Here is a 16,881-nt window from a genome sequence, read left to right on the forward strand (position 1 = left end):
TGAGATGTCCAAGCAGACATGTTTTTACAGCCTTTTTTTATTTGGTTTATGGACTTGAAGCCACTGACCTTTCTAGTGGAAACCCCCAGTTTGCACAATTCCTACCAAACTGGCCAGCTAGAGCCATGCTGCCCCTGGGGCTGCTCTCTGGAGAGGTAGCCAGATCAGCCCTGGAGGATCTGAAGGAGGTCTCCTGCCTGCCAGGTGCCCTTGTCATCTGTGCTGGTGGGAGGAATGGCCTGTTGAAATACAACAAGCTTGCTTTGCCTGGTTTTGGTGGGAGGTCTCCACAACGAAGTCTCTCCAAAGATGCTTTACCCAGGCAGGTGGGCAAAGCAGAGCTGGGACAGCAGAGGAATAGGGAGGGGATTTTTTTGGAGGCAGTCTGAAGAGCAGTGGCACCTCTGGAACTGTAGTGCCCATCCTGGTGGCCACGTGTTTGTTGCCCAGCAGTGAAGCTGTGAAGGAATTACATATATAAACCCCAACACGCTGTTGATAGTAACATGAATCAGTGGGGAGGTGAGAAGCAATTTTACTGTTATTTTTGAATTGTATTCTCCTGCAGTCACACAGGAAAAGCTTTTCTCACCATGCAGCAAAGGAGATGTAGGAAATCTTCCTCTTTTTTATTATTTTTTGATTCAGATCCATCTAATCAGCTCCACCTACACAGTGGTGGTGTAGCCAGTTCTCACACTCTCCCTAATAGCCATCTGCCTGTGCAATTAATGGATTGTCTGCTTTTGCCTTAGTATGGAGGAAAAGACTGAATCAGAGCTCTGAGTATTTGCTTAAAATATCTGAAGTGTCTGTCTGGATGCTCTGGGCTGGAACTCGGTTCTGGCTACGAGCAACCCCCACTTTCCCGTGTTGTAAATTACTATGGAGCAACTGGCCTTTTCCATCAAGCCATTGAAACAGGGCAGGTTTTCCACCTGCTGTGTGAAAAATGAACAGCTGTGACAACATAATATTCCCAAAATACTCACTTCCAAGAGCTGAACACAAGGCTTGTGATGTTGGTTTGAGGGGCTGTCATCCTGGCTTCTCCATCAGTGCCTTCATGTGTGGGGCCAGAGCCAGAAAACAAGTCTGGAACAAAGTGCTTCCAACTCTGAAACAGAGCAGAGATATTTAGCAGATCACAGAAGTAAATTTGGGTTGTGTCAGGAATAAATATTTCCCGAGAGGGCAACTAAAGACCTGTGGAAGTTTTCTCTAGCAGCTCTCAGGAGCTGATGGGGCAGGGCTCAGCATGGAGGGAGCCTGGGAGGGAATGGAAGCACCTACCAAGCTGCTGGTGCCTTAGGTAGTGTCCTGTCTTTGCACAGATGCATCCATCAGGAGGAAGACCATCCCATAATATCATTATTCTCCCCATGGCTGTTTTGTGACCCAGCTGATGCTCTTTGGGCTGCAGAGCCTCCAAAAGCAGGGTGGCCATGCCCAAGCACCTGGGGAGCCATAACAGGACACAAAGCGTGATGGTGCAAAACCAGGGCTGTCTTAGACAGCCTGGCTGTAAAACTGAGCTTGAGCTTGGACTTGATTCCAGTGTAGGATGCAACATAACCTAAAACTAAAAGGTGTGAAACCAGGTGAGAAAGCTGACCTGACCAACTGTGATGCTTGAGGGGAGGATGCCAGGAGTGTCCCTCAGCCATCAGCAAGTCCCTTGGACTGAACCTGAGCTGCTTCAGTGGCAGCTGAAGGACCTTCTGCAGAGCATCACCCTGACATCAAGGTGTCAGCTCACCTCAAGCTGTGATGTGCTGGAGCTCCAAATAAAGGTGTTGGCATTCACCTAATTTAACTGCATCTTAAAGACAACTGTATTGCTATTCCTATTGCTACATTACTACCAGCTGTATTTTTCTATTATTAGTACATCAGACTGACTGTCCTTTCCAGTTGAGAGAAATCTAAGCAGAGAATCCAGCAGTGCTCACAGAGAGCTCAGGACCCCATGATGAGAGTTGTGCTGGTGACAGGGCTGCCTTTCCCCACTGCCACCCCATGCCCAGGAGGGTCTTCAGACCCCTGCAAATATTACCAGGGTTAAAAACCACATGGAGAGCCTGCTTGGTGTGTGTTAGCCTGGGTGACAACACCTCAGCCTTTTCTTTGTGCTGTGTCACAGACATCCTGGAATGTCAAGCAAGCGTAACAGGAAAAAGCTGTGCAGGAGCAGCAAAAGGCTTTCTGGAAATTTCCCCGTCCTCTCTTTGTCTCAGCTCCAGTCTCCAGGTGTTTGTTTTAAAGTGTAGGGAGATTCCCGTGGGTGGGAATGCAAAATGTGTGTTCACATGGAGCTGGGATCAGCGTGTGGTTGTGTGGGAGAGGAGTTTTGTCTGCAGGGCTGTGTTTTCATTACATGGGATCTGTGCTGTGGCGCGTAGGAGATTTCAGGAAAGAAGTCACTGTTCCTACCATCAGGGTAAGTCCCATCAATAGCAGAGTGGCACCATCACCACCTCTGGGCTTGCCTGTCCTGAGCCCTTACCAGGAGTTTGGTGTCCAAGGCAGGCCACATTCTTCTTCCAAAGTCATGTATGTGAAAAGCAGAGACACTCGCTGGAAAAGCTGGAGGCCAATATATTCAAATACCCCTGCACCCGATTTGCACCAGGGATTTGGACTCCAGGCTCCCAGTCTCAGGGGGTGTTCCCATCCTCTGTGGGGGTGTAGGAAGAAGGGGGATGTGGAGTCTCCTGCTAAAGTGTTTCTACTGTCCCTAAATTGCTCAGAAGCTTTGGCTGTGTTGGGTCAGTGTGGGAGGATGCAATCCTCACTGCAGAGCTTGTCAGTGGTGCAAGGTGCAGGTCTGTGCCCCGTGGAGGCTGTAAGTGCCATGAAAAAGTGGGTGAGGCTGTGCAGGAGTGTGTTTGGGGTCTTCCACAGAACAGCACCTCCAGGACTGCAAGCATGAACAGGAGACCCTGGGAGGTCTGACATTTCCCACAGCCTTAAAAAGTCCTGTGCTGGAGATACTCCTATTACATGTTCTGAGACTTCAGGGACTGGAACATTAAGCCAGGTGATATTTTTTTTAATGCAAGATGGAGTAAGCACAGAAAATATTAAGTCCAGCCAATTACAGTCTTGTGTATGCTGAACTCTCCCTTCAGCATGACCTTCCTCACACCCATGGTCCTCCTCATCCCCACAGTCCTCCTCACCCCCATGTACTCTTTCAAAGCACCAACTTCACTTTGCTCTCGCCCCTTTGTCCTCCTCCTCAGTCTGGAAGCTGCCATCACCAAAGCCCGCGAGTTGCTCTTACTAATAGCAAGGTAATCAATTTGAGTCACTGTATACATTAGTAATGGCCATGTAATTCTAGTGCAAATTAGGTTTGGGCAGGCTGTGAAGCCCGAGACATCTCGTCTTCCTGAGCAGAGCTTGGATTTACTGTCCTCTGGGGAAGGCCACAGTGAAACACCCCCTGCCCCCCTCACAAATCCTCCCTTGATTGGATACAGTATGGTCGTCTGATTAAAATTGTGCAGTGGTTCAGAAAATGATTTTCAGCCAGTGCTTCACAGTAAATTACTTTTTTTTTTTTTCCCCCAAGACAACAAATTTTTACCTCAAGTACAGCTGTACTGTAACACTGAAATGAGAAGCTCAAGAAAACCAAGATCCCAGCAAGACAAAGACGGAGGGGGGCCAGGGGAGCATCTGGAAGTGGTGACACCCTGCCACAGGCCATCCCTGGTGTGCAGACATGCAGCTCCCACGAGCCTAAAGCATGGCATCCACTCCCACTGAAACCCAGATCCCTTTTCCCACTGAGTCATACCCCTGGCAAGGTTTACTGGTGCTTTGGGTAGATGTCTTGTGGGCAGATATCCCAGTACTCACCGCTGTACCCCTGTGTGGGGTGTCCCTTTGTCTGTCACCAAACTGCTTAGGGAGATGGATGGGAGGAGCAGAGCATGTGTCCCTCTTGACACCCTGCCCTCCACCCCGATGGCCACAGATACCTCTGGAGCAAGGAAAGCCCCAGAACAAGGTGCCCACCAGTGCCAGCCATGCAACGTTTCCCAATTCTGGGTGATAAAGACACCCACTTAACGCTGAGCTGTCACTGAAGGAAATATTCAGTTTTTCCTCAATCCATGGAATAGGCTCTCCTCTCTTCCTGGTGAACATCCCAATGATACCTGGAGATCCCTCTGTCCCTAATACCTGATCCTGCACAGATTGCTTGTCCAAAACACTGCTGCTGCTCTTCTGCAGGGGGAGAGCATCCCTCCCCATTACACGCTGTGGCAAGGGATTGGCAGGGAAGGATGCATCTTCCAAAATGAGTCCAAGATGAGTTTCACTTCATTGCCCAAAAGATGGTCAGGAGGTGCACCACTCTGCCACAGTTTCTAAATAACATCTACCTGCAGGAGGGTGTCCTTGGTTGTGACTCCAGCTATGGCAACACTGTTCTGTTTTAGCAAGTTCAAACCTTGAGGAGTGAGAGTTAAGCACGCAGCAATCAGCCCTTCCTGGTGGCCTTTCATGGACCCTACACCCATATAATCAGTGCCCATCCTGTGCACTGGGTGCTGGGCTGTGTGTCCAGGCATTGGGCGCTCAGGTGTGGGCACACTGGACTGAGTTGCTCCAAGCAACTCCCAGCCCATGGCAGGGACTATGACTGTGTAAGGAGGTAGGATAAGGAAGAAAAATATTTTTAAAAATCCATGTAAATTTTGCACGAAATGTGTGCCTGAGAAGGAGTGGTCTGTTGTTCAGAAAAGGGAGACAAGATTTTTTTAATTAGAGGTGGATAATTTATTGACTGTGTGTACATGTGTCAATGTGTCTATGTGTCATTTGAAGTGAAATTTCAACTAATGGTATTCCACTGCATATATGTGGGCTTACACTGAGGTGAAGGTCTGAATTTACCATAATTTTTCTTTTTCCTGGAGGAACTGTGACAGCCTGGGGGAGTGGACAGTGACAGGCAGTAAAGCAGCTTTATGTACTCTGTATTTAAGATACGTGTTTGTATTCAAGTAAATGTAAAACTGATTTCCTCCCTCTTGAGAAAAAAAAAAATTAAATGCTAACTAGAAGTCTATCAAATTTAACAACTCTGGAAGTAGGAGAAAATTTGCACGTGGTACAAAGAAATAGAAAATCTTTGTCACAACCAACTCCTCACCTTTTCTGTGACACAGGTTCCCTTCACTTCACATTTGCTCCCTGAGCAGTGAGTTGTGGGAGGAGATAAGGACTGTTTATTAAAATTAAGAAAATATATTCCACAGCATATTGGCACCGAGCTGGAAAGAAGCAGCTCCATTGCCCTCTCCCTCTCCCGGTCCCCGCAGGATCATTCCTTACCGGGGATGATTAGTGCCTTCATCCATCCAGTTTGAAATGTCACTTTTCCTGCTGCAGCCAGAAGGAGCTTTTATCCACAGGATGTATGTGTGTGCATTTGAGAGGGTGTTTTCATGCCCTTCAGGTAAATGTTTTATTAAGCAACGTCCAACACATAACACAAATACCTGAAAAGAAACATATTACTATTACTAAAGACTGTTATTGCAGCTTTCACGACCTTTCAGAGATCTCTGGGAACTGAAAAAAGGGGAGTGGGTTTATAAAAGGGAGTGTGATCTTGGTTTTAAGCTGGAGCACAGGAGAGAGGTTGTTTCAGTGCGCTCAGATCCCAAAAGGAGCTGTTCTCACTCTTGCCAATGCCAGCCTGCTGGAACCCAGCAGCAGTGGCTGCCCAGCCCCTTCTGAGACCACCTCCAGGCAGCTGGCAGCAAAGGTCCACCACGTTTTGGTGGAGACAGGGCAAAAAATGCCAAAGGGCACAACAGCAATGCTGCAGGTGAAATCCTCCACGGTGATACACCAGTTCTCTGCCCTTCTCCAAGGGTGCCCAGCACCCCTGCGCTGGAGAGGGCTGTGCCCGGGCAGTGGGGCTGCCTGAGCTGGGCAGCGGATGGAGAACCTGTTTCTGGGGAGCTCAAGTCAGCAGAGAGCTTGCTAGGATGATGCCCAATGCAAGGATAAGGCTTGTGGATGGGGCTGGCCGTGTCTAGGCTGTGCAATATTTGGCACAGTTTCTATCACAGGCTTGGCCTGTTCCGGCTGGAACTCTGCTGTCGGACACCTGGGCATAGGTGGGGTGATGACACAGGCTGGGGACTTTCCTTCCTGGGAAATCTGGATAAAAGCAGCCAGTTTTGGGGGGGGAGGGAGAGACACATTAATGCAAGCCACTCTGTATTGTTTGTAATAACCAGGCCTCACACTATTTGATTTACTAGTACCAGCATACCTGAACATACCTTGAAGGTCATGAAAGGGCAGGCCTGCTTGAGGCGTTCATCCTAAATATGAGGTCCCTCTGATTCTGATTTGACTTTGTATCTGCAAACATAGCATGAAATTTTCTGTTCCATGTAGACCCACTCCTTTTAATGGAGCAGAGAACAGCTCCAGGTGATCCAACATGGTCTTGACTACAACTATAACAATAAGGATTCTGTGTTTCTTCCTGTGTCTGCATATACATGACTGCATATACATGAGAAGATGAGGTTCCCAAATGACTTAAGAGTTTTCAGGTAAGACCCTACAAGCTCTTGTTCACACAAGTGGTCTCAGTTACTTCAAAGCAGGCTCTCCATAAAAAGGAATTTTTTTCTCTTTAGAATTAAGAAGGCAGAAAATGCAAACACTGAGTCAGTCCCCGTGCACCAGCTATAGAATTTAGAGTATACAGTTAACAATATAAGGGCTAATATATTCAGCTTGGCAGCCAAGACTTTCAAAATTAGAGTCCTAATACTAGATCTCTTCAGCTGTATTTGGGATTTGGGGTGCAGAAAGCCCTGAGGCAATAGGATACAGAAGGGGATACCTAACTCTAGGAATATGAAAGGGTAGTTAGTCTTCAGAATGTTGTTTGGGGTGAACATTCAGTATTCCATGAAAGGGGGGTCTGAGAAAGTGCTCTTGTTTTTATGATTACACTGCTCCGGTTTGCCATTGTTATCCGGGCATTTGGACATTTAAGGAACTCTTTACAGGGTAAAGTAGACTTGACCCATGGTCAGCTGTGCCAGCTCCTTGGCCCACCTGGCCTTCTTTATCTTTTTTTGTCTCCATCTCTGCCCCATGGTCTCTGCAAAGGCGCTTCCCAGCTGCTGGCACCATCCTGGTTTTGGTACTTGTTAGTATTGGCTTTAGCAGGCACTATAAAACAGGAGTGTAGGAACAGAGCGGGATCAACACATGGAGCCCCAGCTCGGGATGTTGTCAAGTCCCCAGATCTCTCATCATCAGACATCTAATGTCAAAATGTTGTTTTGCTGACAAAACATTACACCTCCTTCTGTTGTGTCAGAAGTCCCAGGGTTGCCTAAACAGCTTGGTTTTGTGAACAATTTGACAATTACTCCGGCTCATCTGTGGCCTTTTCATAGAATCTGCTGAATCACGAATGACAGAAAAACCTACAGAGAAAGCCTACTCTGTGTTTGGAGTTAGATACTTCTGGGCTAGCAGGAAAGAGGTGCGCTTGCTGTAGGAGTGTCCTTTCTGCTGCTGCATCCTCTGCTAGTTGATCCCCAGCTTAGGAAAAGCTAAAACTTGAAGCATCTCAGAGGGAGTCTTAAAAGCCACCTGATCTGTAAAGAGCCCCAGTCTCACTTTCAGGCAGCATTCTGAGAGATCAAGCCCTCACTCTCCTCCCTCAAACACAAAATAATTAGAAGCCATGTTACATGAACTGCATTAGTTTATTGTTGGTTTTAGTGATACTGGAGGCTGAAATGGTTGTGCTTTTGACCTGATATTTATTTTAAAATGTGCTTGCAACCTAATTTTTAGCATTGACACGAGAATATCCTGCCACTGATTTTCAGAAGAAAGTCAAAGAGGATGAGGAAGAACATAAAGAGACAAGAAATTTGTGAGGAGGGTTCATGACAAAGGGGGCAGATATCACGGGTCTACCAGAAATCATAACTCCCTTGCCTTTCAGCCACTGCCCATCATCAGAGCACAGGATGAAAGCTCAAAACTCACAAGAGGAGACTTTGTGTGCAGGTTAGCCTGTTTGCTAAAGCACTGTCATTCCAAGGTGCCTGCATGTGCCATGTTCTGCTGCATGTGCTCTGTGTTCTGCATGTTTCCTCACGCCGTAGGGGGGTGTGTTGCCACCTCACTTTTGGGGTGACCTTGCACAGGTCTCAAACCAGGCAATGGCCCAAGATATTTTTGGCTTGGAGATAGTCTCCCCCTGACTTTTCCCTCCACTTACTGTTTTTCATGTACTTTTTCCTCTTTTGTTCTTGTTTCACTTGTTCTTCTCTCATTCCTTGGTGTTTTGGCACTGCCCTCACTGTGCAGTTCACAAGGTTTTGTCTGCTTCAGACAGGGCTGATCTGCAGGGACAAATTACTACATTTTGAATATATAAAAGAAAAAAAACATGATATCAAACATGTTATAAGGGGCAGTTTTAATTGCCCAGCCATGATTGCATTACTCCAACGTAGAGGAAATATGACTAATGCCATGTCTGTGCTGCTGGCATATGACTGCTGTCACATTCAGGGAGGACTTATTAAACATCACAGAGGTGTGACTAAAGAAAATTATGAGAGTGTGGAAATGAGCAGTCATGGTCCTATTGCGTGTGCTAGGAATTTCTAATATTGGATCATGGGGGATGTCTGTGTGGGAAGAGCAGGAAGCAGTTGCTGTATTTTCTCATCAAAAAGAAATCAAAATTAGGCCTCAGGGAAAGCCATCCTAACTATGAAGTGTTGGGTGACATTCTGTCCCAAGTGACTCCTGAGTGCTGCTGAATCTTTTCTGATAGTCTTCCTGGGTGCTGATCCCTAGCATGGCTTATTCCCTTTACAAGAGACAGTCATTGACTGAAAAACTCAGGAATAGTTCTGTGAGGAAAGATCAGAATGAAGATCTGTGCTCTGGTGTGTGGCCTAATTTGTTCTCATTTTCTGTCTCGCTGGCCTGGGTATGGTGATCTTGGTCATTCAAACTCGAGAATTAGATATGAAGAAAGCCTGAGTCTTGGCACACCCACAGCCTGTGGGAGACTGGAATAGTGGAGCTGTAGGATTGACCCCATTCTTGCTGCTTAGAACCAAGATGTCCTATCTGTCAACTCCCCATGGTACCCAGTGCCCATATACATCCATCCTGCACAGAAGGGGTAGTGACTTACTAACCAGTGGTGTTTTGGAGAGCAGGATCTCCTCTTTGATTTCACAAGACATTACAAAGTGACTGAAGATGTCTGATGGGAGATCCAAGCTCCAGGAGAGGCAAGAATTCAGGTACATGTCTCTGCTTCCTGCCAGCTCATCACTCCTGCTGGTTCCACGACAATTTTCTGGCTTCACCCTTCAGAGGTCTGTCTCACAAGGCACATCTCACAAGGGATTTAGGCAGTGTGGATCATCCCAGCATAGCAAGACACACAGTCTTTCTGCTGTCCCTGTTAATCACCTAAGCAGATCACGTAAATGTTGCTTGCAGCCTCCGGTGTCAAACTCTTCTGAGATGCACTTTTGTTTAGAAATCAGCACCAACGTCTGTTTTGGAGAGTCAGGGCATGCTATGAAACATGCAAATATCTCCTTAGAGAGGTGTAATTGTAGAGCCAGATTTCCTGCTGATGGAAAAACTGCCCAAAGTGTGGTGACCCCCTCGGGCCTGTGCCAGCCCATGCTAGCAGCATTTCTCCCCATCCTCCCTGTGTCTGCCCAACGTTACAGGCTCTGCCTTTAAAACTAAGACATAGCCGACAAGCTTGGCCAGTTTTCCTGCATGAAACAATTAGGACAGCAAACACAGAGGCTTTACATCACTCCTCCTCTCAATACCCCGCATCAGTGTCTTCCTCCCAAATGAGTTTTTAACAGCTGTGTTGTTTCAAGAAGCACACCACCATTAACAGCTTTCCAGAACAACTGTATTACCCTTAAGTAGAGCATTACAGGGTTGAGCACCATTTCTTTCAGGGATGCAATTAGGGGGGTGATGGAGCGTGATGCCTGGTCAGGGAATTGATCAGGAGCTGGTCAGTTGCTGCCCCAGATTAACAGAACGATCAATGCTGATGATACAACTTTACTAAAAGAAATGGACATGGAGGAACAGTGAGGTTTGAACTGGGCGCTGTTTGGGTTTACCAGGCACTGCTCTCCTGTCTATGGTGACAGGATTTCCCTGTAAGCTCTGCTGCAAACTCTTTATTTGTGAAGGGCAGGGAGGTGCCACTCATCAGATGCTCCTCGTGGTCTTCCCAGGCAGGACGCCCAGTTTGCAGCACACCTGTAATTCAGGTTATAATGTTGAAGATGAATGAACAAATAAACACAACTACCTCAAGGTCAAGTGTGGAGCCAATGGAACCCAGAAGCCCTGGCCCCATTTTGCAGGCTTAGCCTCTTGATTAGGTTATTGCACTGATTTTTTCCCCTTCTTTTCCTGTTGTAATGCTATTATTGCCTGGTTAATAAACTGCACATATTAATGATCCATTAAAATCTTCTGGAGAAATAAATTAAGTGGGAATTTCAGTCTCTTCAAACTTCAACCAAAAAAACTAGAAGAAAAACATTAAAGGCACAAATTTCAGCAGAAGCCAAGTTCTAAGAACCACAGCTCAACTGCTGTCTTATCTGTAGGTGCCCCAAGAGTTTAAGTTGTTTTTGGACTGCATTTATCTCCTCTTTTTGAGTTTGTATTAAACAAGATATATTCCTCTTGCTTATTGAAAAACCAACCAACCAACCAACCACATAAAGCCCCAAACAATGTGTCAAGTTACTGTATTATAGAGGGTTTTATGCACAGCAACACAATTGATCTGGAACTGCCCTCGTCAGCACTTGGATGACTGAAGTGTGAACAAACCCATCAAGTCCTACTTTTGCAACAGCTTTACAGACACCACCAGGCTCTTTTGATGTGGAGGGTCACCCATCAGCAGAAATTATACAGCCAAACACCCAAGATTCAGAAAAAAAGCCTAAGTGTCTTTCAGTTAAATGCACTGCACCTGCTGCAAGGATTAAGTGCATTGGCTGAATCATTAACATCAGTGTCCACAGTGGAACTCTGATTTCTTACATTAAAATTTTCACAAAATCATAGAACCATTAAGGTTGGAAAGGACATCCAAGATCAAATTCAATAAAATAAAATTCAACTAAATGCATGTTCTATGACAGAAACATAATTGCTGCCATTCGAGATAATGTTTTCCGGAGCTGAGGTTTGTGGTCTTGTTTTCCCTTTCTCTGACATACTCATAGGTTATGTTTTGGTAGAAAAGACTCGAATCAGGCACCTGTAGCACGAGGAAAAAGAGAGCTACATTAAACCATAGTTGGAATTTGTGTCTGAGTCATGGGAACAGTTTATAGATCAGCAAGACAAATTTCAGAGGTAAGAAGAACATTCATCCAAATACTGTGCTTCCTTCTAAAAGTGTCTTGCTTGTGACCATTATAGATGGAGTTTTTTCTGGTCAGGAAAAAGTGGAATGACGTCTTCCTGTCTTACTTATTTTGTCTAGTTTGTGAGAAATTTGAGCCTAACTCTTGCTTGTAGTTTTCTTGTGCTTCTTACAGGGAAGTCACACCCCTAGAGGCCATGGTCTCTGGGAAATTTGGGCAATGTTTTTGGAGGAATGTTCCCACAAAGACTTGCTGGGGGAGACACAGCTTGACTCTGCATGTGCTGCTGATGGCTGGCTCAGCTCTCTGGGATGGAGGCAGCCTGGGATTATTTTTCTTTCTCTTTCTTTTCCTATCTGTTTCCTGGCATTTTTCATGCTTATCTACATGCTTTTTGAATACAGTCTGTCACTTGACAAGCAAGGGGACTCTTACAGCTTGCTGTGAGGTTTTTAGTAACTGGGACTTTCTTTGGCGGCCCTCTTGATGACACATTTAAAAATTAACAGTTCAGATCCCTCACAGTGAAATGCAAGATTAAGGTGTCAGCACCCTGCATCTTTCTATTTCATAAATACATCTCTCCCAAGCTCTTTTCTGGGCTGATCCCCCCCCCTTCAGACATTGGTTGATAGTCTTCCTCCTGACTTGAGGAGCAGCCTGAGAAGGGAAGAGAGATTTCTGAGGTGAAAAGTGCCCTGTGATGAGATATGGGAGCCAAAGAGACACGAACTGCTCCTGGACTCCCAGCCTGTGGATAAGAAACTCTAGTTGACACTTATGAGTGAGTGGGGAAAAAATGCCTTAAACCCATGTGACACTTACATAACTTCAGGCCTGGGATGTTTTTGTTACAAAGGAAGGACGAGTATTGCCAGGGGCAGCTTTCAGGATAAGAGCAAGCCAGTGACCTCTGAAAATGGAGAGTTTCTGAAAAACAAGCCCTCGGGAGAAAACAGAGTATTCCACATCAGATTTGTGCCCCTCTTGACTTCAGTGGGGTAAAATGGGTCTCAAAACTGGACTAAGACAAAGAATAGACAAAGAAGGTGTTTTGGGTGATATAAGGAGGCTTTTTGGTGGGGAGGATGCTGGAGAGTGGGGAAAAAGGGGAGGAAAGGGCCATGTTGGGAATGGTGTCACTTTGGAGCAAAGGAGACCTGACTTAGCTTGGTGAAGTGGGCTCAAGGCAGTCTTTTTTCTGGTAGCTTTCTAAAGCCAGCAGGTCCTCCTTTCTCCTTGTAAGCCTTTAAAGGCTTTCTTCTACAAGAAATAGAGTGGGAGAGCACAGGAGGACTAGGGCAGATCCCTTCCAACCTGAGTTTTCCTCTGAACCTACTGGGACAGTGTAGAGAAGCACGAGCTTAAGAGAAACCATTAATATGGCACCTGTGTAGATACAGAATAGTAACAAGGACAGAGAAGGGAGGTGGGGAGGATGATCACCATGGTCCACCTTTGAATGTAGTCCTGCACCTGTCCAAGTGTTTTGCCAGCTGATCCTCAAGGAGCTGCTGTTTGGTGGCCCATTACTGGTGGGGGTAAGTCTGACATGCTGCACTCAGGAGGTAACTGTGAGGCTGAGCCCAACCTCGTCCAACCAAATTTTGTCAGCCCTTCCTAGTTTTGTGAGAGCAGTAGGTGCCTCCAGAGGCGTGGCTTGGCAGATCTTACCCAGGTGTAAGTGGATTCCTGCTCTGGCACTTGTCTGCCCTCAGAGCTTTGCCTTCCCCCTCTGTAAAGGACAAAAATCAGCACCACATTTGACTTCTGCGTTCTTCAAACCATGTACTGCAACCCCTTTCTGCTTCCCCATGAGCAATGGGTCCACAGTCCTTTTGAAAGCACCTCGAACAGGGACTGGTTTTAAACCCTCCTGCCTGAATGCTTGGGTGCTAAATCCCAATTTCTGTGCACTAGAGAGGTGTCTGGAGGCAACATTTGTAGCTGCAGAAGCTGATAGACAGACTGAAAAGGGATGGGCCTTTGTGCTTTCAGGAAAGCAAGTGTTGCCCACAAAAATAGTCCTTGGTATTCCCCCCTACTGATATTTAACACAGCTGGCTCCAGGCAAAAAAGACACTCCAGGGCAAAGAGGCTGTTCAGGGTAAGTCATACAACTGTTCAGTCTCACCTCACAGACACATTTCAATCTCAGCACTGTGGTCCCATGTACATGGGGTTTTATCTGTCTTGCAATGGCTTCCTTGCCCTATCCCTATCCATTCTGTCATTTTTGCTAAGGGATACAAGGCAGCAGGAAAGCAGGAATCAAGAGTGTCTGTGCTGTGACAGCTCTTCCTTTGTGAGCTACACCTTGCCAAGGCAAAGCTGCCTGACCCTGGCATCTGCATTTGAATCACTGTCCTGTTCCTCCTCTAAATCCCCACCTGAGGTCAAGCTTTAAAAGAAAGGTGAGATCCATTTGAGGGCTGTTCTGAGAGGGATTGAATCACTTAATGATGAGTCATGTGAAAACTAAATTGATGCAAATGTTCATTTGACAACCTGTAAGTCTGGAGAGAGTTCCGGCCAGACTACAGGTTTTGTGCCAGTGCAGCTGGGCTTCCCCTGGCTCGGAGGAGGTTTTTGCAGCAGGTAAACAAGGCGTGGGAGAGACCTCAGAACACCAGAATTATCTTTTCTTCCCAGAGCCTGACTCATGGCAGGTATCTCACAGGAGGGGAATCTCTGCAGAGAACTGATGTCATCGCCCTGTTGCTGCCTGGCAGAGCTCCTGATTAGTGACCCTGATGCTGGGCTGTTGGATATGTTTCGTTATCAGCATCAAAGGTGCTGGGCACAGTAATGCTGGCTGATTTGCAGAGCAACTGAGCACTCCCAGCTCTCCTAATAAATCATTAACTACTCCAGAACGACCCCCTGAAGTGCACAAGGAAATAAGCAATTACCTCCTGCCCTGGAGGAGCAGATCCTGTCGAAAAAACGAGAAAGTGTCTGGGGATAACAATGGAACCAGAATAATTAAAAGGTCTTTTATGTTTGTTAAATTCAGGATTATATTCATAGTTTTACTCCCCCTTCCCAAAAGGGGGGGGGGGTAATTAACTCCGAGGCATCTTTAATGGCATTGACTGACCTTCACACCACTTGCCTGAGCACAGTTGTGACGTTTTGCACTGGCTTTGCATGGGTGTGAATGACCAGAGCAAATGTAAGGAAAAGGAGAAACAGGATCTGTATTTGGCAGAGTCATTTAGGCTGGAAAAGGCCTCTAAGATCATTGAGTCTAACCTTTGACCTATCACCACTGTGTCAACCAGACCAGAGCACTGGAAGTCACATCCAGTCGTTTCTTAAACACCTCCAGGGATGATGACTCCACCACCTCCCTGGGCAGCCCCTTCCAATGCCTTCCCAGGAAGAAATTTTTCCTAATGTCCAACCTGAACCTTCCCTGGTGCACCTTGAGGCTGTGTCCTCTTGTCCTGTCCGTGGTTGCCAGGGAGAAGAGACCGACCCCCACCTGCTGCAGCCTCCTGTCAGGGAGTTGTAGAGAGTGACAGGGTGCCCCCTGAGCCTCCTTTTCTTCAGACTAAACACCCCCAGCTCCCTCAGCTGCTCCTCATAGGACTTAACTTGCAAACCCTCACCCAGCTTCGTTGCCCTTCTCCGGACTTGCTCCAGCACCTCAGTGTCTCTCCTGATGTGAGTATTTTCCCACACACAGACAAAGGGTTTAAGGTTGTGCAGCAAACCTCAAGGAAGTGAGGAAATGCCAGAACTGAGGTTGTCTCTGTGGTCCTTGCAGAGGAACTGCAAAAGGGATGCTGAGTCCTGTACAAACTTTAAAGAGAAGTCCAGCTAAAGATAGGTTTCCTACCAAACTATAGCCAAGTCAGAGCACTACATCAAGTGACATTTGAAATGCCCTTTATTTTCAGATTATGATTTCATGCAGACATTGGATGACTTGATTTGTCAAAAGTAGAGTTCACTCAGAAAGCCTGAGTTCTTTCTGTCTTTAGGAGTGACCACTAAACCTTGGGACTTTTCTTTGCCCTTTGTAAAGAGAAGAGTTCTAGCCTGATACATTTTTAGTCAGATTTTTCATTCCTTTTTAAATTTTAATTGTCTCCCAGCTCAGAAGGCAGTCAGAACACACTTTCAAATAACATTTATTACATTACTTGTATACCTAATCAGACAATTGCTGTATTTATCTTAGTCATGTACATTACTTTATTTATTTCTACACTGGGTCCCTTTGAATGTGATTTCAAAGCCTCCAATTAGTAAAGAAGAGCTTGGAAGGACTGTAATGAGTAATATTTATAATTAAATATTAAACGAAACACAGCCCTATCTTCCTTAAATATGGTAAAACTGTATCTTCTTTATATTTGCAAAATTTGTCTTCCTACACATAAATAAATGTTCTGTGGATCTTACCTTCATATTTTCCACCTTTTCTGACTGTTCTGGACTGTATCTAACTGTGTAATGATTTCATTTCGGAACTGATAAATTGGTGCAAGTTACACACAAGCAGTTCTAAACTTCGGCCCAGGAGGTGAACAATAATTTTGGAGAAGAGAGAGGGACTTTCCTGCCTGCAAACTGATTTATTTGCTTCAGAACAGGTTATGCTCACAGTATTTCCTGGCTGGAGAAGAAGTCCTGCGGCTCCTATGGGGGAAACTGAACTCAACATACTTTCAGGACAAGAATTGTTCAAGACAAATAATTTGGACAAAGCTGGAGAGAATTACTAAATAGAACTGAAATCTTTGATAATCAGCCAAGGGTAGGGGAAGTGTAAAATACCAAGGGATGAGTTCTGCTCTTTTATTCAGCATAATTTCTCTGCAAATAGCACCAGTAACATCCCTGCAGGGCAGGCATGCTGGAGATGACTGAAATTTAAAATGTTTAGTTTGCTTAGGCAGGAAAACAGGAAAGAACAAAGTTTCTCAGTGTAAACAGAAAATTCACATCTGTCAGACTGATTTTCTCCCAGAGATAAAAACTCAATCAGACAAACAGAACCTATGGGATAAAATATCACAACCAGAGAAGTAAAATTTTCCAGGCTCAGCCAGTCTATTGATTTCCTTTCGGCAACATGGAGATCGTTTGCCACATTGCCAGCAACTATGGATTTACAGTACTTTGCAAAATGACTTGATGATTGACTTGGTGCTCCCAGTACCAGCTCTTGACTTTCATTACAAGGTCTCAGCTGCTGTAGTGGAGGTGAAATATGAGCAAGCCCAGCTCTCCTGAAGCCTCAGTTCTCATCAGCTAGGGAACAAAGAACTAAAGATGATTAGAAAAGAAAAAAATGAAATGCACACAGTCTCAGACGTGAGATGTTGGTTCTTCAGGGTGCTCCTTGGTGGGGTTTGGGGGGGCGTGGGATGAGATGGGATGGGATGGGATGTTGGTGGTG

Source organism: Myiozetetes cayanensis, unplaced genomic scaffold (genome assembly GCF_022539395.1).
Source record: "Myiozetetes cayanensis isolate MyiCay16 unplaced genomic scaffold, myiCay2020 scf1, whole genome shotgun sequence".
NCBI lineage: Eukaryota > Metazoa > Chordata > Aves > Passeriformes > Tyrannidae > Myiozetetes > Myiozetetes cayanensis.